Raw genomic sequence first — 23,028 nt, 5'->3', positions numbered from 1 at the left:
GAAAATATCTGATGCATATTTAAAAAAAAAAAATACTTTAATGTCCCTTTAACTAATCTTATGTGTTTAAAGGGATACAGATGATTCATGATTCAGATACAGCAGCAATTTTAAAGCAACTTTCTAATTTACTCCTATTATCCATTTTTCTTTGTTCTCTTGGTATCTTCATTTGAAAAAGCTGGAATGTAAGCTTAGGAGCCAGCCCATTTTAGGTTGTTATTTTTGTATTACAATGTGTCTGTAATAGGGACAGCAGGATTTAGAAATAAATCAACTCATCTCCCTTTATATGCTGCAAAACAATTAAAGTAACAGTAGCATAATTTTGTCTATCGTGTATATATATATACAGGAAAGATATAAATGTTCTCCTACACTGATTAAAAAATCACTAGGTAGCATGTTGCTAAATCCTGCAGGATTCCCTGCAGCAGTTCTAAAAACATAATACATGAAATTAAATTGCAGGAAAAGTTGACAAAATAAACTATCATAGTACTCACAGACCTGCAGCGCTCAGACTCAGTTTTTGCGCTGTCGCGTTCTTCAGCGTCCGCACACGCTGAGAGGGTAGGTCACGTGACTGGTGCCGAGAGACCGCCTCCGTCACAGCGGTAACTAAGCATCAAATAGTAATAATAGGACTCCGCTTTCAGTAACAAGTCATGTCCATATCCACCAGTAATACAACTTGAGGTTTATTGAAACAAGTATAAAAACATCCACAGTAACATATGTTAGGAGAACAGATGAGGGATAGCAAACCTCAAGTTGTATTACTGCTGGATATGGATACGGCTTGTTATCCTATTATTGCTATAAACCTTCATACTACACTGACATTTACCACAAATGGTTAAAATTTCTACATAAGATTATAAACCTAGGTAACGAATTTATAGATTTTCCACATTTTGCTTATTTTAAATATCAATAAAGGGACATAAAACCCAAAATTTGTCTTTCATGATTCAGATAGAAGTTTAAACCAATTTCCAAATAACTTCTATTATCAAAATGTCTTTGTTTTCTTGTGATCCTTTGTTTAAAAACAGGATGGTAAGTTCAGGAATGTGCACGTGTCTGCAGCACTCAATGGCAGCAGTTTTGAAACAGAGCACTACATGGCAGCGCTATTTCCTGTCATGTAGTGCCACAGGCATGTGCACGCTACCTATTTAGATATCTCTTCAACAAAAAATAACATGAGAACAAAGCAAAGTTGATAAAAGAAGTCAATTGGATTTTTTTTTTTAAATTGTAGTCTCCATCTGAATTAATGTTATGAACTTTTGACGCCCTAAAATATCATTAAAACCCACGTTTGTTTGCACGTGCAAACAAATGCTTGTGTCATGACTGGTTTCAGTTTAACATCAGAATAAGACCTGTTTGCTCAGCTTGAAATGCATGAGTTCAATAAAACAGCCGGCACACCTCTCCCTGACACTGTACAGACAGATATCACCTTGGCTACAATCCACATTATCTCAGGCTCACCCACAAGGGCATAGATGACAGGTATGTCATTTCATTGGGCTGTGCCTGGTAAAACTAAACCAGCTGCTTGACTGAAGAGCTGACACCCTAATATGGGTACGCTTGAGTGCACCTCCTTATCTGTTACATATTCCAGGGTTTTCCAAAGTTTGGCCAAGTGAAATATCACATGCACTCATGACCTCATGTCTGTGATTACCATCAAAACGTGTGACGTGATATAGAACAGGAAATGGGTAAGTTATTAGTCAAGCTAAACTGTATTATAATAAGGACATTATTTACAGGTAAATGACCATTAAATACAGTATAATTGCATAATAAACAAAACAATGCAAAAACATAATTTATGTAAGAACTTACCTGATAAATTCATTTCTTTCATATTAGCAAGAGTCCATGAGCTAGTGACGTATGGGATATACATTCCTACCAGGAGGGGCAAAGTTTCCCAAACCTTAAAATGCCTATAAATACACCCCTCACCACACCCACAATTCAGTTTAACGAATAGCCAAGAAGTGGGGTGATAAAAAAGTGCGAAAGCATATAAAATAAGGAATTGGAATAATTGTGCTTTATACAAAAAAATCATAACCACCACAAAAAGGGTGGGCCTCATGGACTCTTGCTAATATGAAAGAAATGAATTTATCAGGTAAGTTCTTACATAAATTATGTTTTCTTTCATGTAATTAGCAAGAGTCCATGAGCTAGTGACGTATGGGATAATGACTACCCAAGATGTGGATCTTTCCACACAAGAGTCACTAGAGAGGGAGGGATAAAATAAAGACAGCCAATTCCTGCTGAAAATAATCCACACCCAAAATAAAGTTTAATAAAAAACATAAGCAGAAGATTCAGACTGAAACCGCTGCCTGAAGTACTTTTCTACCAAAAACTGCTTCAGAAGAAGAAAATACATCAAAAATGGTAGAATTTAGTAAAAATATGCAAAGAGGACCAAGTTGCAGCTTTGCAAATGTGATCAACCGAAGCTTCATTCCTAAACGCCCAGGAAGTAGAATCTGACCTGGTAGAATGAGCTGTAATCCTCTGAGGCGGAGTTTTACCCGACTCAACATAGGAAAGATGAATTAAAGATTTCAACCAAGATGCCAAAGAAATGGCAGAAGCTTTCTGGCCTTTTCTAGAACCGGAAAAGATAACAAATAGACTAGAAGTCTTTCGGAAAGACTTAGTAGCTTCAACATAATATTTCAAAGCTCTAACAACATCCAAAGAATGCAATGATTTCTCCTTAGAATTCTTAGGATTAGGACATAATGAAGGAACCACAATTTCTCTACTAATGTTGTTGGAATTCACAACTTTAGGTAAAAATTCAAAAGAAGTTCGCAACACCGCCTTATCCTGATGAAAAATCAGAAAAGGAGACTCACAAGAAAGAGCAGATAATTCAGAAACTCTTCTGGCAGAAGAGATGGCCAAAAGGAACAAAACTTTCCAAGAAAGTAATTTAATGACCAATGAATGCATAGGTTCAAAGGGAGGAGCTTGAAGAGCTCCCAGAACCAAATTCAAACTCCAAGGAGGAGAAATTGACTTAATGACAGGTTTTATACGAACCAAAGCTTGTACAAAACAATAAATATCAGGAAGAATAGCAATCTTTCTGTGAAAAAGAACAGAAAGAGCAGAGATTTGTCCTTTCAAGGAACTTGCAGACAAACCCTTATCTAAACCATCCTGAAGAAACTGTAAAATTCTCGGTATTCTAAAAGAATGCACAGAAAAATGATGAGAAAGACACCAAAAAATATAAGTCTTCCAGACTCTATAATATATCTCTCTAGATACAGATTTACGAGCCTGTAACATAGTATTAATCACAGAGTCAGAGAAACCTCTTTGACCAAGAATCAAGCGTTCAATCGCCATACCTTTAAATTTAAGGATTTCAGATCCTGATGGAAAAAAGGACCTTGTGACAGAAGGTCTGGTCTAACGGAAGAGTCCACGGTTGGCAAGAGGCCATCCGGACAAGATCCTCATACCAAACCTGTAAGGCCATGCCGGAGCTACCAGCAGAACAAACGAGCATTCCTTCAGAATCTTGGAGATTACTCTTGGAAGAAGAACTAGAGGCGGAAAGATATAGGCAGGATGATACTTCCAAGGAAGTGATAATGCATCCACTGCCTCCGCCTAAGGATCCCGGGATCTGGACAGATATCTGGGAAGTTTCTTGCTTAGATGAGACGCCATCAGATCTATTTCTGGAAGTTCCCACATTTGAACAACCTGAAGAAATACCTCTGGGTGAAGAGACCATTCGCCCGGATGCAACGTTTGGCGACTGAGATAATCCGCTTCCCAATTGTCTACACCTGGGATATGAACCGCAGAGATTAGACAGGAGCTGGAGTCCGCCCAAACCAAAAAATTCGAGATACTTCTTTCATAGCCAGAGGACTGTGAGTCGCTCCTTGATGATTGATGTATGCCACAGTTGTGACATTGTCTGTCTGAAAACAAATGAACGATTCTCTCTACAGAAGAGGCCAAAACTGAAGAGCTCTGAAAATTGCACGGAGTTCCAAAATATTTATCGGTAATCTCACCTCCTGAGATTCCCAAACTCCTTGTGCCGACAGAGATCCCCACACAGCTCCCCAACCTGTGAGACTTGTATCTGTTGAAATTACAGTCCAGGTCGGAAGCACAAAAGAAGCCCCCTGAATTAAACGATGGTGATCTGTCCACCACGTTAGAGAGTGTCGAACAATCGGTTTTAAAGATATAAATTGAGATATCTTTGTGTAATCCTTGCACCATTGATTCAGCATACAGAGCTGAAGAGGTCGCATGTGAAAAACGAGCAAAGGGGATTGCGTCCAATGCAGCAGTCATAAGACCTAGAATTTCCATGCATAAGGTTACCGAAGGGAATGATTGTGACTGAAGGTTTCGACAAGCTGAAAACAATTTTAGACGTCTCTTGTCTGTTAAAGACAGAGTCATGGACACTGAATCTATCTGGAAACCCAGAAAGGTTACCCTTGACTGAGGAATCAATGAATTTTTTGGTAAATTGATCCTCCAACCATGATCTTGAAGAAACAACACAAGTCGAATCGCATGAGATTCTTCGAATGAGAAGAATGAGCAAATACCAAGATAATCGTCCAAATAAGGAAATACCAAAACCCTGTTCTCTGAATACAGAAAGAAGGGCACCGAGAATCTTTGAAAAAAATTCTTGGAACTGAGGCTAGGCCAAACGGTAGAGCCACAAAACTGGTAATGCTTGTCTAAAAAGAGAATCTCAAACACTAAAAGTGATCTGAATGAATCGGAATATGCAGATACACATCCTGCAAATCTATTGTAGACATAAAATGCCCTTGCTAAACAAAAGGCAGAATAGTCCTACAGTAACCATCTTGAATGTTGGTATACATAACGATTCAATATTGATAGATCCGGAACTGGTCTGAAGGAATTGACCTTCTTTGGTACAATGAAGAGATAAAATAAAACCCTAGCCCCTGTTCCAGAACTGGAACTGGCATAATTACTCCAGCCAACTCTAGATCTGAAACACATTTCAGAAATGCTGAGCCTTGCTGTGTTAACTGGGACACGGGAAAGAAAAAAATCTCTTAGCAGGAGGCCTTAACTGAAGCCAATTCTGTACCTTTCTGAAACAATGTTCTGAAACCAGAGATTGAGAACGGAATTGATCCAAACTCCTTTGAAGAAAACGTAATCTGCCCCATACCAGCTGAACTGGAAAAAGGGCCGCACCTTCATGGGTACTTAGGAGCTGACTATAGGTTTCTATAAGGCTTGGATATATTCCAAACTGGAAATAGTTTCCAAACTGATACCGCTCCTGGGGATGAAGGATCAGGCTTTTGTTCCTTATTATGAGAAAAAGAACGAAAAAATGATTATTACCCTGGAAAGAAAGGGAAAAACAAAGTTAACTTAGAAGACATATCAGCATTCCAAGTTAAATCCATAAAGCTTTTCTAGCTAAAATAGCTAGAGACATATACCTGACATCAACTCAAATGATATCAAAAGATGGTATCACCAATAAAATTATTAGCATGTTATAGAATAAAAATAATGCTATAAAATTATGATCTGTTACTTGTTGCGCTAAAACTTCTAACCAAAAAGATGAAGCTGCAGCAACATCCGGTAAAAATATAGCAGGTCTAAGAAGATTACCTAAACATAAGTAAACTTTTCTTAGAAAGGATTCAATTTTCTTATCTAAAGGATCCTTAAATTTAGTACTATCTGCCGTAAGAATAGTAGTACATTTTAGCAGGAATAGAGACAGCCCCAAACCTTAGGGATTTTGTCCCAAAAAACTCTAATCTGTCAGATGGCACAGAATATAATTGCTTAAACGTTTAGAAGGAGTAAAAGAATTACCCAAATTATTCCATTCCCTGGAAATTACTTCAGAAAAAGCATCAGGGAGATTAAACACTTCTGGAATAAATACAGGAGATTTAAAAACCCTATTTAAACTTTAGATTTAGTATCAAGAGGACCAGAATCCTCTATATCTAAAGCAATTAATAATTCTTTAAATAAAGAACGAATAAATTCCATCTTGAACAAATACAAAGATTTAACAGCATCAACCTCTGAGACAGAAACTTCTGAACCAGAAGAACCATTATCAGTATCAGAACGATGATGTTCATTTAAAAATTCATCTGAAAAAAGAGAAGTTTTTAAAAGACTTTTATGTAAACTAGAAGGAGAAATAACAGACATAGCCTTCTAAATGGATTTAAAAAATAAAATCTCTTATGTTTATCAGGAACACTCTGAAAATTAAATGTTGACGGAACAGCAACAGGTAATATAACAGTACTAAAGGAAATTTTATCTGCATTAATAAGTTTGTCATGACATGCAATACAAACAACAGCTGGAGAAACAGATACCAAAAATTTATAGCAGATACACTTAGCTTGGTAGCTCCAGCCCCGGGCAGTGATTTTCCTGAAGTAACTTCTGACTCAGTTGCAACGTGGAACATCTTGCAATATGTAATAGAAAAAACAACATATAAAGCAAATTGATCAAAATCCTTAAATGACAGTTTCAGGAATGGGAAAAAAATGCCAGTGAACAAGCTTCTAGCAACCAGAAGCAATAAATAATGAGACTTAAATAATGTGGAGACAAAAGCGACGCCCATATTTTTTTAGCGCAAAACAAGACGCCCACATTATTTGGCGCCGAAATGCTTTTGGCGCCAAAATGACGCCACATCCGGAACGCCAACATTTTTGGCGCAAAATAACGTCAAAAAAATGACGCAACTTCCGGCGACACGTATTACGCCGGAAACGGAAAATAATTTTTGCGCCAAAAAAGTCCGCGCCAAGAATGACGCAATGAAATGAAGCATTTTCAGCCCCCGCGAGCCTAACAGCCCACAGGGAAAAAAGAGTCAAATTTTTGAAGGTAAGAAAAAATGATTAATTCAAATGCATTATCCCAAATATGAAACTGACTGTCTGAAAAATAAGGAAAGTTGAACATTCTGAGTCAAGGCAAATAAATGTTTGAATACATATATTTAGAACTTTATAAACAAAGTGCCCAACCATAGCTTAGAGTGTCACAGAAAATAAGATTTACTTACCCCAGGACACTCATCTACATGTTTGTAGAAAGCCAAACCAGTACTGAAACGAGAATCAGCAGAGGTAATGGTATATATAAGAGTATATCGTCGATCTGAAAAGGGAGGTAAGAGATGAATCTCTACGACCGATAACAGAGAACCTATGAAATAGACCCCGTAGAAGGAGATCACTGTATTCAAATAGGCAATACTCTCCTCACATCCCTCTGACATTCACTGCACGCTGAGAGGAAAACCGGGCTCCAACTTGCTGCGGAGCGCATATCAACGTAGAATCTAGCACAAACTTACTTCACCACCTCCATCGGAGGCAAAGTTTGTAAAACTGAATTGTGGGTGTGGTGAGGGGTGTATTTATAGGCATTTTAAGGTTTGGGAAACTTTGCCCCTCCTGGTAGGAATGTATATCCCATACGTCACTAGCTCATGGACTCTTGCTAATTACATGAAAGAAAGCACTTTTGTTTAAATTTCAAATGAGCAGGAGATATTTTTCTGACAAATTTCAAAGTTAGTTCAATTTTTTTTACCCTAGACCACATGACAGCCAACAGCCAACAGCCAATCACAAAATGCATATTCATATATACTGTGAATGCTTGCGCATGCTTAGTAGGTTCTGGTGCCCTACAAACTGTACATATAAAGAGATTGTGCACATTTTAATAATGGAAGTGAATTGGAAAGTTGTTTAAAATCGTGTGCTTTTTCCGAATCATGAAAGTTTAATTTTGAATTTAGTGTTCCTTTAATCATATACAGGTCGAAAACCCTTTATCCAAACTGCTTTGGGTCGTAAAAGGTTTGGATTTTGGAATATTTGTATCTGGGATCAACAGGGTGCTCAGATGAAGAATGAAGCCAAAAATAATTAAATATTTGTCCTGTGTGTGTTGGTATCTTGGCTTGTTTTTGCCCAATTGGATGGAGATCTTTTGTAATGTGGTTTGATGTGAATAAGCTCAAGAACTTGTTTTTTGGAATAGATTCACACAATATGAATGCAAAATTCCAACAAACAAAACTAACGAAGAGTTGTATACATCACAGGAAACTCTTAACAATTTTATCACTTTGCTTGTTTTTTTTTTATATTGGCTCCTGAATTTCAACTGTGTTTTGTCTCAAATTTGCTTGTTCGCTTGATTTGGAATTGGCACAATAGCCTTATACAAGCCATAGTGCAATAATAAAATGTGTTGGGTTTTTTTTAATCTTTTTTTGCATTGTTGTTTCTTTAAATTCTACTACTGAAAGCTTTGAATGTTACATTTACCTATTTTGAATGTATCATTAAAAATGCAAAATGTAGCATTCAAAGATTGATTCTCATAGACTGAGTCTATATGAGAAATCATATTTGACTACAATGTTCTCTGTTTTTAATTTAATTTACCTAAATCACATAAAATTAAATCACTTCCATTTGTATATCTAGTTTACTGCATATTCTCTAACCCCTTCCTGCCCTTAGGGCATTTGTTCCGATGTAGTCAAATAAGTCCAGATGGGAAGGGGTTAATCTATTATATAAATATCATCTAACGAGGGGTAAGTTGTTTATATTGGTATAAATTGTCTCACATGCATTTTTATGAATGTTAGAATATAAATTACTGAATACCTTCAAATCTGTTGGTTAGGAGCATAAGTACACAGATTCCTTATCTAATAAAACACTACATCAGCTGTCTATTTGACAAATATTAAAACTTAAAAAAAAGTCCAATGTAATTTGTTGCCTCTATTATCTCCAGGAACCGTCTTACTGTTAATCTGGCCTGCTCCTTCCATTAAGGCTTTGACAAGGCTCAAAATTATTATCAATTATCATCATTAATATTGTTATTATCATCAGTTATTTTCATTGATGTCTTTTACTCCAAGTTTCAAGTCTCTACCTTCAAGTCTCAAGTCCTTGCAAGATACTTTCAAGTCAAGTCTCAGTTCAAGTCTTTAGTCTGGATACCAACTTTAACAGAAATAAAGGAGATGGTGGTGGTGTGTGTGTGGGGGGAATGTTCAACAAAGCTTTATTTAAACAAAGCTGTGCTGTTAATCAAATTTATCAAGATTGCATTTTATAAAAACATTTTTTTCCACAAGATGCAAGTGGTTGCTAAAAATATGCAACTCCCAAATCAAGTCGACATTGGAAGAAATCTCGGAGTTCAGCTGACTTTCTTCACTACAAGTTCATCCTGAACTCCTACTATTCTGCCCTTAAACTTTATAAGCAACAATATTTTTCTAATCTCATCTCTACTCTTTCCTCTAACCCTAAACATCTGTTCTCCACGTTAAACACTCTTCTCCGCCCACCCCCACCTCCTAACACAACCTACCTCTCTCTCAGCTCAAGATTTTGCAAGCCACTTCAACAACAAAATTGACTCCATCAGAAGTGAAATCAGCTCTCAACATACTTCCAATCTCCCATCCCCTCAAAAGCTCACGATCACCCAAAACCCAAATATAAAAAAATGCAGCTCTTTTGCCCCTGTCAATGAGGATGAAGTTTCTGCCCTTATACTGTCCTCCCACCTCACTACCTGTCCCCTCGACCCCATCCCCTCACAGCTACTCCCCTCCCTCTCTTCTACCCTCACCCCCATACTCACACACATTTTCAACCTCTCCCTCAGCACTGGTATATTTCCCTCATCTCTAAAACGTGCACTGGTCACACCTATCCAACCTCCCCTTCCAATTACCACCCTATTTCCCTACTCCCTCTTGCCTCAAAGCTCCTCGAAAAGCTAGTTTACGCACGTCTATCCCATTTCCTTACACTTAACTCTCTTCTTGACCCACTGCAATCTGGATTTCGTTCCCATCACTCTACAGAGACAGCAATTGTCAAGGTTACCAATGACCTACTTACAGCAAAATCCAAAGGCCACTTCTCTCTGCTTATCCTCCTTGACCTGTCTGCAGCCTTTGACACTGTTGACCACCCTCTTCTGCTCCAAACCCTCACCCTCCAATCCTTCGGCATCTGTGACACAGCTCTCTCGTGGTTCTCTTCCTATCTGACTAACCGTACATTTAGTGTAGCCTTCTCCGGAGCATCCTCTGCCCCGTTACCACTTTCTGTTGGGGTACCTCAAGGCTCTGTCCTTGGTCCCCTTCTCCTTTCACTCTACACGTCGTCACTAGGTTCCTTAATAAAGTCCCATGGGTTTCAATACAATTTGTATGCCGATGACACCCAAATCTACCTCTCTGCACCAGACCTACCTCCTTCCTTACTAACCCGTGTCACTAACTGTCTTTCTCACATCTCATCTTGGATGTCCTCTCACTACCTTAAGCTAAATCTCTCCAAAACTGAACTCCTTATTTTTCCCCCTTCTTCCAATGTCTCCACCCCCAAAATTTCTATAACTGTTGATAATTCCATCATTACCCCTACCCCGCACGCCCGATGTCTTGGGGTCACACTTGACTCAGATCTTTCCTTCACTCCACACACTCAGTCCTTGGCTAAAGCCTGCCGCTTCCACCTTAAAAACATCGCTAAAATCAGACATTTCCTTACACAAGATACAACCAAGATTTTAATCCACTCTCTCATCCTTTCCCGCCTCGACTACTGCAACTCCGTCCTCTCTGGTCTACCTAGCTGCCGCATAGCTCCTTTACAATCCATTATGAATGCCTCTGCCAGGCTCATCTTCCTTACTCGTCGCTCTTCATCTGCTGCACCTCTCTGCCAATCCCTTCACTGGCTTCCTCTTGCCTCTAGGATTAAACATAAAATCCTCACCCTGACATATAAAGCTCTCAACTGCACTGCTCCCCCTACATCTCAGAACTTGTCTCTAGATACTCTCCCTCCCGTCCCCTTCGATCAGCTCAGGATCTCCTCCTCTCTTGTTATTTCCTCACATTCCCGTTTACAGGACTTCTCCAGACTGGCCCCCATCTTGTGGAATTCCCTGCCTCGCTCCATAAGACTCTCCCCTAGTTTTAACAGCTTCAAGCACTCCCTAAAAACTCTACTATTCAGGGATGCATACAACCAACACTAACCTTTACTAACTCCACTGCTTTCCCCTTGAACCCCTTAATGTGTAAGCCTATGGGCCCAGCTGTTTACAGATCGCTTCATAAGAGCCGACTACAACAGTGAAACTCTCGGCAGGGCCCTCTACCCACTTGACCCCTACAAAAGCTAAAAACATCGACTATGTTTACAGCGCTGCGGAATCTGTTGGCGCTCTACAAATACCTGATAATAATAATAATAATAATAAGTCAGTGTGTCATTTATTGTGAGTAGAGTCCAAGTCGAGTCATTGAAGCGACTTGAATCTGACTTGAGTCAATCGACTCAAGTCTACATCACTGGTTATTTGTAGAGCGCCAACAGATTCTCCCACGCTAATTCACTGTAACAGCAATAGAAGGTGCCACAATGCATAACTCTGGAATCATTTAACCTTTTTACAGCTTATAAATCTTTAAATTGTATGTTATTTCTTTAAATACAAAAGGGCTTTGTTACTGAATCTGACCTCTGTCTACAGAGGACTTTGTTGGCATGGTAACAACTGATGTAAGAGTTATAACTGGCTTGTGATAGGAGTAATCGCTGGTGCTTAAAAACAAGGTGTTCTTACTTGAATCTCAGTCATTTTAAGAAAGTGCAAGCAAAACTCGTTAGCTGGTGGTAATGTAAGAAGCCATTTTGTTGTTGTTTCAATTGCCCCATTTTCTTTTTGGTAGTAGTACTAATCTGGGATGGGTTATAGTAGAATTGCATTATCAACAAATAACAAATTTCAAAGTTAGTTCCATTTTCCTCCCTCCCCTGCATCAGCCAATCACAACTCTTTTGAACTCTTGCACATGCTCAGTAGGAGCTGGTGTCTCATAAAATGTGCATAAAAAAACACTGTGCACAATTTGATAATGAATCAGAATTGGAAAGTTGTTTTTAAACTACATGCTCTATCTCAGTGTTTCTCAACTGTAGTCCTTAAGTATCCCGGACAGGCCAGGTTTTCATTATAGCTGAACTAGAGCACAGGTAACTTACCTGCTCTCACCCCATTAGTGTTCTAGTTCAGCTATAATAAAAACCTGGACTGTTAGGGTTACTTGAGAAACACTGCTCTATCTGAATCATAAACACGTCATTTTGACTTAACTGCCTTTAAAAGAGAAAAGTCTGCAAGATTAAAAAAAAGGAAATGTAATTTTTTGTTATGCAAAATTGTAGCATTTGTTAAATTAAAGAAATGTTACCAACAAAATATTGCTATGTTTTTAACCTTTATTATGCAGATCTTGTGGTGCAGCTCTTATTGGCTGATGTTTATTAAGTAAATATCTACTGTATAATTTTCCTTTAAATAATTTCCTTAACCAGCTAAAGGTGAGTCATTCACAGTGGCAGCAACTTATCAGCCCACACATGGAAACGCATAAACACAAGTCTGTTGGGATTACCTGAGAACTGAGAAACAATGAAAGACATTTTTACAATCCATTGTTCCCTGAAATTGCGTAAGTGCAAACAGTACCGTACAATGCGTATAGTACCATACAGAGCATACAGTACCATACAATGCGTATAGTACCATACAGAGTATAAAGTACCATACAATGCGTATAGTACCATACAGAGCGTACAGTACCATACAGAGCGTACAGTACTGTACAATGTGTATAGTACCATAAAGAGCATACAGTACCATACAATGCGTATAGTACCATACAGAGCATACAGTACCATACAATGCGTATAGTATCATACAGTGTGTACAGTACCATACAGAGCATACAGTACCATACAATGCATATAGTACCATACAGTGTGTACAGTAACATACAGAGAATACAGTACCATACAATGCGTACAGCACCATACAGAGAATACAGTACCATACAATGTGTACACTATCACACAGTGTGTACAGTATCATACAGAGCATACAGTACAATATAGTAAATACAGTACCAAAAAGTGCATACAGCACGATACAGTGTGTACCTTACCATATAGTGCATACAGTACCATACAATGCGTATAGTACCATACAGTGTGTACAATACCATACAGTGTGTTCAGTACCATACAATGTATATAGCACCATACAGAGCATACAGTATCATACAGTGTGTACAGTACCATATAGTGCATACAGTACCATACAGTGTGCATAGAGTACCATACAGTACCATACAGTATGTACAGTACCATACAGTGTGTACAGTACCATACAGTGCATACAGTACCATACAGTGTGTACAGTACCATACAGAGCATACAGTACCATATAGTGCATACAGTACCATACAGTGTGTACAGTACCATACAGAGCATACAGTACCATATAGTGCATACAGTACCATACAGTGTGTACAGTTTCATACAGTGTGTACAGTACCATACAGTGCATACAGTACCATACAGAGCATACAGTACCATATAGTGCATACAGTACCATACAGTGCGTACAGTACCATACAGAGCATACAGTACCATACAGTGTGTACAGTACCTTAGTGTGTACAGTACAATACAGTCATATAGTACCATACAGTGTATCATCTAATACCATATAATGTGTACAGTACAATACACTGCATACAGTACCATACTATGGCCTAGATTTAGAGTTCGGCGGTAAAAGGGCTGTTAACGCTCCGCGGGCTTTTTTCTGGCCGCACCATAAATTTAACTCTGGTATCGAGAGTTAAAACAAATGCTGCGTTAGGCTCCAAAAAAGGAGCGTAGAGCATTTTTACCGCAAATGCAACTCTCGATACCAGAGCTGCTTACGGACGCGGCCGGCATCAAAAACGTGCTCGTGCACGATTCTCCCATAGGAAACAATGGGGCTGTTTGAGCTGAAAAAAAACCTAACACCTGCAAAAAAGCAGCGTTCAGCTCCTAACGCAGCCCCATTGTTTCCTATGGGGAAACACTTCCTACGTCTGCACCTAACACCCTAACATGTACCCCGAGTCTAAACACCCCTAACCTTACACTTATTAACCCCTAATCTGCCGCCCACGCTATCGCTGACCCCTGCATTACACTTTTAACCCCTAATCTGCCGCTCCGTAAAACGCCGCCACCTACGTTATCCCTATGTACCCCTAATCTGCTGCCCTAACATCGCCGACCCCTATGTTATATTTATTAACCCCTAATCTGCCCCCCACAACGTCGCCGACACCTACCTACACTTATTAACCCCTAATCTGCCGAGCGGACCTGAGCGCTACTATAATAAAGTTATTAGCCCCTAATCCGCCTCACTAACCCTATCATAAATAGTATTAACCCCTAATCTGCCCTCCCTAACATCGCCGACACCTACCTTCAATTATTAACCCCTAATCTGCCGACCGGAGCTCACCGCTATTCTAATAAATGTATTAACCCCTAAAGCTAAGTCTAACCCTAACACTAACACCCCCCTAAGTTAAATATAATTTTTATCTAACGAAATAAATTAACTCTTATTAAATAACTTATTCCTATTTAAAGCTAAATACTTACCTGTAAAATAAATCCTAATATAGCTACAATATAAATTATAATTATATTATAGCTATTTTAGGATTAATATTTATTTTACAGGTAACTTTGTATTTATTTTAACCAGGTACAATAGCTATTAAATAGTTAAGAACTATTTAATAGTTACCTAGTTAAAATAATTACAAATTTACCTGTAAAATAAATCCTAACCTAAGTTATAATTAAACCTAACACTACCCTATCAATAAAATAATTAAATAAACTACCTACAATTACCTACAATTAACCTAACACTACACTATCAATAAATTAATTAAACACAATTGCTACAAATAAATACAATTAAATAAACTATCTAAAGTACAAAAAATAAAAAAGAACTAAGTTACAGAAAATAAAAAAATATTTACAAACATAAGAAAAATATTACAACAATTTTAAACTAATTACACCTACTCTAAGCCCCCTAATAAAATAACAAAGCCCCCCAAAATAAAAAATTCCCTACCCTATTCTAAATTAAAAAAGTTACAAGCTCTTTTACCTTACCAGCCCTGAACAGGGCCCTTTGCGGGGCATGCCCCAAGAATTTCAGCTCTTTTGCCTGTAAAAAAAAACATACAATACCCCCCCCCCAACATTAAAACCCACCACCCACATACCCCTAATCTAACCCAAACCCCCCTTAAATAAACCTAATACTAAGCCCCTGAAGATCTTCCTACCTTGTCTTCACCATCCAGGTATCACCGATCCGTCCTGGCTCCAAGATCTTCATCCAACCCAAGGGGGGGTTGGCGATCCATAATCCGGTGCTCCAAAGTCTTCCTCCTATCCGGCAAGAAGAGGACATCCGGACCGGCAAACATCTTCTCCAAGCGGCATCTTCGATCTTCTTCCATCCGGTGCGGAGCGGGTCCATCTTGAAGCAGGCGACGCGGATCCATCCTCTTCTTCCGATGTCTCCCGACTAATGACGGTTCCTTTAAGGGACGTCATCCAAGATGGCGTCCCTCGAATTCCGATTGGCTGATAGGATTCTATCAGCCAATCGGAATTAAGGTATGAATTTTCTGATTGGCTGATGGAATCAGCCAATCAGAATCTAGTTCAATCCGATTGGCTGATCCAATCAGCCAATCAGATTGAGATCGCATTCTATTGGCTGATCGGAACAGCCAATAGAATGCGATCTCAATCTGATTGGCTGATTGGATCAGCCAATCGGATTGAACTAGATTCTGATTGGCTGATTCCATCAGCCAATCAGAAAATTCATACCTTAATTCCGATTGGCTGATAGAATCCTATCAGCCAATCGGAATTCGAGGGACGCCATCTTGGATGACGTCCCTTAAAGGAACCGTCATTAGTCGGGAGACATCGGAAGAAGAGGATGGATCTGCGTCGCCTGCTTCAAGATGGACCCGCTCCGCACCGGATGGAAGAAGATCGAAGATGCCGCTTGGAGAAGATGTTTGCCGGTCCGGATGTCCTCTTCTTGCCGGATAGGAGGAAGACTTTGGAGCACCGGATTATGGATCGCCAACCCCCCCTTGGGTTGGATGAAGATCTTGGAGCCAGGACGGATCGGTGATACCTGGATGGTGAAGACAAGGTAGGAAGATCTTCAGGGGCTTAGTGTTAGGTTTATTTAAGGGGGGTTTGGGTTAGATTAGGGGTATGTGGGTGGTTGGTTTTAATGTTGGGGGGGGGGGGTATTGTATGTTTTTTTTTACAGGCAAAAGAGCTGAAATTCTTGGGGCATGCCCCGCAAAGGGCCCTGTTCAGGGCTGGTAAGGTAAAAGAGCTTGTAACTTTTTTAATTTAGAATAGGGTAGGGAATTTTTTATTTTGGGGGGCTTTGTTATTTTATTAGGGGGCTTAGAGTAGGTGTAATTAGTTTAAAATTGTTGTAATATTTTTCTTATGTTTGTAAATATTTTTTTATTTTCTGTAACTTAGTTCTTTTTTATTTTTTGTACTTTAGATAGTTTATTTAATTGTATTTATTTGTAGCAATTGTGTTTAATTAATTTATTGATAGTGTAGTGTTAGGTTAATTGTAGGTAATTGTAGGTAGTTTATTTAATTATTTTATTGATAGGGTAGTGTTAGGTTTAATTATAACTTAGGTTAGGATTTATTTTACAGGTAAATTTGTAATTATTTTAACTAGGTAACTATTAAATAGTTCTTAACTATTTAATAGCTATTGTACCTGGTTAAAATAAATACAAAGTTGCCTGTAAAATAAATATTAATCCTAAAATAGCTATAATATAATTATAATTTATATTGTAGCTATATTAGGGTTTATTTTACAGGTAAGTATTTAGCTTTAAATAGGAATAAGTTATTTAATAAGAGTTAATTTATTTCGTTAGATAAAAATTATATTTAACTTAGGGGGGTGTTAGTGTTAAGGTTAGACTTAGCTTTAGGGGTTAATACATTTATTAGAATAGCGGTGAGCTCCGGTCGGCAGATTAGGGGTTAATAATTGAAGGTAGGTGTCGGCGATGTTAGGGAGGGCAGATTAGGGGTTAATACTATTTATGATAGGGTTAGTGAGGCGGATTAGGGGCTAATAACTTTATTATAGTAGCGCTCAGGTCCGCTCGGCAGATTAGGAGTTAATAAGTGTAGGCAGGTGTCGGCGACGTTGAGGGGGGCAGATTAGGGGTTAATAAATATAATATAGGGGTCGGCGGTGTTAGAGGTAGCAGATTAGGGGTACATAGGGATAACGTAGGTGGCGGCGATTTGCGGTCGGAAGATTAGGGGTTAATTATTTTAAGTAGCTTGCGGCGACGTTGTGGGGGGCAAGTTAGGGGTTAAGAAATATAATATAGGGGTCGGCGGGGTTAGGGGCAGCAGATTAGGGGTACATAAGTATAACGTAGGTGGCGGTCGGCAGATTAGGGGTTAAAAATTTTAATCGAGTGGCGGCGGTGTGGGGGGAGCTCGGTTTAGGGGTACATAGGTAGTTTATGGGTGTTAGTGTACTTTAGGGTACAGTAGTTAAGAGCTTTATAAACCGGCGTTAGCCAGAAAGCTCTTAACTCCTGCTATTTTCAGGCGGCTGGAATCTTGTCGTTAGAGCTCTAACGCTCACTGCAGAAACGACTCTAAATACCAGCGTTAGAAAGATCCCATTGAAAAGATAGGCTACGCAAATGGCGTAGGGGGATCTGCGGTATGGAAAAGTCGCGGCTGTAAAGTGAGCGTTAGACCCTTTAATCACTGACTCCAAATACCAGCGGGCGCCCAAAACCAGCGTTAGGAGCCTCTAACGCTGGTTTTGACGGCTACCGCCGAACTCTAAATCTAGGCCAATGTATGCAGTACCATACAGTGCATACAGTAATGCTCACTGGCAGATAGGTACTTCCTGCTAATGCTCACTGGCAGATAGATACTTCATGCTAATGCTCACTGGCAGAGAGGTACTTCCTGCTAATGCTCACTGGCAGATAAGTACTTGTTGCTAATACTCACTGGCAGATAGGTACTTCCTGCTAATGCTCACTGGCAGATAGATACTCAATACTAATGCTCACTGGTAGATAGGTACTTCCTGCTAATATTCACTGGCAGATAGGTACTTCCTGCTTATGCTCACTAGCACAGAGGTACTTCCTGCTTATGCTCTCTGGCGGATAGGTGCTTCCTGCTAATGCTCACCGGCAGATAGGCACTTCTTGCAAATGCTCCCTGACAGATAGGTACTTCATGCTAATGCTCACTGGCAGATAGGTACTTCCTGCTAATGCTCACTGGCAGAGAGGTACTTCCTGCCAATGCTCATCGGCAGATAGGTACTTCCTGCTAATGCTCACTGGCAAATGGATACTTCCTGCCAATGTTCACTGGCAGATATGTACTTCCTGCTAATGCTTACTGACAGAGAGGTATTTCCTACTAATGCTCACTGACAGAGAGGTACTTCCTGCTAATGCACACTGGCAGAGAGGTACTTCCTACTAATGATCACTAGCAGATAGGTACTTCCTGCTAATACCCACTGGCAGATAGGTACTTCCTGCTAATGCTCACTGGTAGATAGGTACTTCCTGATAATATTCACTGGCAGATAGGTACTTCCTGCTAATGCTCACTGGCAAATAAGTACTTCCTGCTAATACTCACTGGCAGAGAGGTACTTCCTGCGAATATTCACTGGCAGAGAGGTGCTTCCTGCTAATGCTCACCGGCAGATATATACTTCATGCTAATGATCACTGGCAGATAGGTACGTCCTGCTAATGCTCACTGACAGATATGTACTTCCTGTTAATGCTCAAAGGCAGATATGTACTCCCTGTTAATACTCACTTGCAGATAGGTACTTCCTGCTAATGCTCACTGGCAAATAAGTACTTCCTGCTAATACTCACTGGCAGATAGGTATTTCCTGCTAATACTCACTGGCAGAGAGGTGCTTCCTGCTAATGCTCACCGGCAGATATATACTTCATGCTAATGATCACTGGCAGATAGGTACTTCTTGCTAATGCTCACTGGCAGATAGGTACGTCCTGCTAATGCTCACTGACAGATAGGTACTTTCTGCTAATGCTCGCTGGCAGATATGTACTTCCTGTTAATGCTCAAAGGCAGATATGTACTCCCTGTTAATGCTCACTGGCAGATAAGTACTTCCTGCTAATACTCACTTGCAGATAGGTACTTCCTGCTCATGCTCACTGGCAGATAGGTACTTCCTGCTAATGCTCACTGGCAGATAGGTACATTGCGTATAGTACTATACAGTGTGTACAGTACCATATATTGCATAGAGTACCATACAGTGTGTACAGTATCATATACAGTGGGGGGTAGTTATCAAGCCGTCAACCTCAAATACGCTGGAATACCGCAGCGTATTTGTGGCGAGGCTGATTCGCCTTAGTTATCAAAGGCTAAAGACCGGCAAAAGTAGAATTTTGTGACGTAAACTTCGATCCGCCGGACTCAGTCCGACACAGATCGATTCTTACGTCACCCCAGATGTTCCGCACACAAGTGCGGCACAATCTGACTACTTTTGCTAGTTATCAAAAAACTAGCAGGTACGCTCGGCACTTTTCCGGCCCAGCGTACCTGCCTTTCAATCCGCCACCCTGGAGGCGGCAGATCCCATAGGAATCAATGGGAGTCTGACCATAGCGAAAGTACAAGTTCGCTGCTGACAGACATCCCATTGATTCCTATGGGAGATGTCTACACCTAACACCCTAACATGTACCCCGAGTCTAAACACCACTAATCTGTCCCCCCAACACTGCCGCAACTAAATAAAGTTATTAACCCCTAAACCGCCACTCCCGGAGCCCATTAACCCCTAAACCGCCGCTCCCGGAGCCCACCGCAACTATAATAAGTGTATTACCCCCTAAATCGCCGCTCCCGGAGCCCACCGCAAGCTACTCTATACCTATTAACCCCTAAACCGCTGCTCCCGGAGCCCACCGCCACCTACATGATACCTAGTAACCCCTTATCCTGCCCCCCCTATAATAAAGTTATTAACCCCTATCCTGCCGATCCCGCACCTCGCCGCAAATAAATAAATAGTTTAACCCCTAAACCGCCGCTCCCTGAACCCGCCGCAACCTATATTAAATTTATTAACCCCTATCCTGCCCCCCCTACACCGTCGCCACCTATAATAAATTTATTAACCCCTATCCTGCCCCCCACTACACCGCCGCCACTGTAATAAAATTATCAACCCCTAAACCTAAGTCTAACACTAACCCTAACACCCCCCTAACTTAAATATTAATTAAATAAATCTAAATAATATTTCTATTATTAACTAAGTTAATTCTATTTAAAACTAAATACTTACCTATAAAATAAACCCTAATATAGCTACAATATAAATAATAATTATATTGTAGCTATCTTAAAATGTATTTTTATTTTACAGGCACCTTTCAATTTATTTTAACTAGGTACAATAGCTATTAAATAGTTATTAACTATTTAATAGCTGCCTAGCTAAAATAAAGAGAAATTTACCTGTAAAATAAAAACTAACCTAAGTTACAATTACACCTAACACTACACTATCATTAAATAAATTATTCCTATTTAAAACTAAATACTTACATGTAAAATAAACCCTAAGATAGCTACAATATAATTAATAATTACATTGTAGCTATCTTAGGATTTATATTTATTTTACAGGTAACTTTGTATTTATTTTAGCTAGTTAGAATAGTTATTAAATAGTTATTAACTATTTAATAACTACGTAGCTAAAAGAAATACAAAATTACCTGTAAAATAAATCCTAACCTAAGTTACAATTAAACACTACACTATCACTAAATTAATTAAAGAAACTACCTACAAATAACTACACTTAAATACAATTACATAAACTAACTAAAGTACAAAAAATAAAAAAAGCTAAGTTACAAAAAATAAAAAAAATAAGTTACAAACATTTAAAAAAATATTACAACAATTTTAAGCTACTTACACCTAATCTAAGCCCCCTAATAAAATAACAAACCCCCCCAAAATAAAAAAAATGCCCTACCCTATTCTACATTAAAAAAAAGTTCAAAGCTCTTTTACCTTACCAGCCCTTAAAAGGGCCTTTTGTGGGGGCATGCCCCAAAGAGTTCAGCTCTTTTGCCTGTAAAAGAAAATACAACCCCCCCAACATTAAAACACACCACCCACATACCCCTAATCTAATCCAAACCCCCCCTAAAATAACCTAACACTAATCCCCTGAAGATCATCCTACCTTGAGTCGTCTTCACTCAGCCGAGCCACCGATGGAACTGAAGAGGACATCCGGACCGGCAGAAGTGATCATCCAAGGGGCGCTGAAGAAATCTTCCATCCGATGAAGTGATCCTCCAAGCGGCGCTGAAGAAATCTTCCATCCGGGCGAGGTCATCTTCCAAGAGGCGCTGAAGAAGTCTTCTATCCTGGCGAGGTCATCTTCGAAGCCGGGTCTTGAATCTTCATCCTGTCGACGCGGAACATCCTTCTTTCCCGACGGACTACCGACGAATGAAGGCTCCTTTAAGGGACTTCATCCAAGATGGCGTCCCACCAATTCCGATTGGCTAATAGGATTCTATCAGCCAATCGGAAATTAAGGTAGGAAAAATCTGATTGGCTGATGGAATCAGCCAATCAGAACAGCCAATAGAATGCGAACTCAATCTGATTGGCTGATTGGATCAGCCAATCGGATTGAACTTGAATCTGATTGACTGATTCCATCAGCCAATCACATTTTTCCTACCTTAATTCCGATTGGCTGATAGAATCCTATCAGCCAATCGGAATTGAAGGGACGCCATCTTGGATGACGTCCCTTAAAGGAGCCTTCATTCGTCGGTAGTCCGTCGGGAAAGAAGGATGTTCCGCGTCGGTGGGATGAAGATTCAAGACCCGGCTTGGAAGATGACATCGCCCGGATAGAAGACTTCTTCAGCACCTCTTGGAAGATGACCTCGCCCGGATGGAAGATTTCTTCAGCGCCGCTTGGAGGATCACTTCATCGGATGGAAGATTTCTTCAGCGCCCCTTGGATGATCACTTCTGCCGGTCCGGATGTCCTCTTCAGTTCCATCGGTGGCTCGGCTGAGTGAAGAGGACTAAAGGTAGGATGATCTTCAGGGGATTAGTGTTAGGTTATTTTAAGGGGGGTTTGGGTTAGATTAGGGGTATGTGGGTGGTGGGTTTTAATGTTGGGGGGGTTGTATTTTTCTTTTACAGGCAAAAGAGCTGAACTCTTTGGGGCATGCCCCCACAAAAGGCCCTTTTAAGGGCTGGTAAGGTAAAAGAGCTTTGAACTTTTTTTAATGTAGAATAGGGTAGGGCATTTTTTTTATTTTGGGGGGGTTTGTTATTTTATTAGGGGGCTTAGATTAGGTGTAAGTAGCTTAAAATTGTTGAAATATTTTTTTAAATGTTTGTAACTTATTTTTTTTATTTTTTGTACTTTAGTTAGTTTATGTAATTGTATTTAATTGTAGTTATTTGTAGGTAGTTTCTTTAATAATTTAATGATAGTGTAGTGTTAGGTTTAATTGTAACTTAGGTTAGGATTTATTTTACAGGTAATTTTGTATTTCTTTTAGCTAGGTAGTTATTAAATAGTTAATAACTATTTAATAACTATTCTAGCTAGCTAAAATAAATACAAAGTTACCTGTAAAATAAATATAAATCCTAAGATAGCTACAATGTAATTATTAATTATATTGTAGCTATCTTAGGGTTTATTTTACAGGTAAGTATTTAGTTTTAAATAGGAATAATTTATTTAATGATAGTGTAGTGTTAGGTGTAATTGTAACTTAGGTTAGTTTTTATTTTACAGGTAAATTTC

General features: G+C 39.3%; 1 protein-coding gene across 2 annotated transcripts in view; it reads left to right on the top strand.

The window, feature by feature from the left end:
* The first annotated feature begins 928 nt into the window (after positions 1-928).
* Positions 929-23,028, top strand: part of SPATA20 (spermatogenesis associated 20) — a 416,269-nt gene continuing 394,169 nt past the window's right edge. For both annotated transcript variants that reach the window (XM_053708760.1, XM_053708751.1), the window contains exon 1: positions 929-1,739. The gene's annotated coding sequence lies outside the window, so the exon portion shown is untranslated. The remainder of the gene's footprint in view (positions 1,740-23,028) is intronic.

This window comes from Bombina bombina, chromosome 1, assembly GCF_027579735.1.
Source record: "Bombina bombina isolate aBomBom1 chromosome 1, aBomBom1.pri, whole genome shotgun sequence".
Classification (NCBI taxonomy): domain Eukaryota; kingdom Metazoa; phylum Chordata; class Amphibia; order Anura; family Bombinatoridae; genus Bombina; species Bombina bombina.
This window is presented reverse-complemented; position numbering and strand designations above follow the sequence as displayed.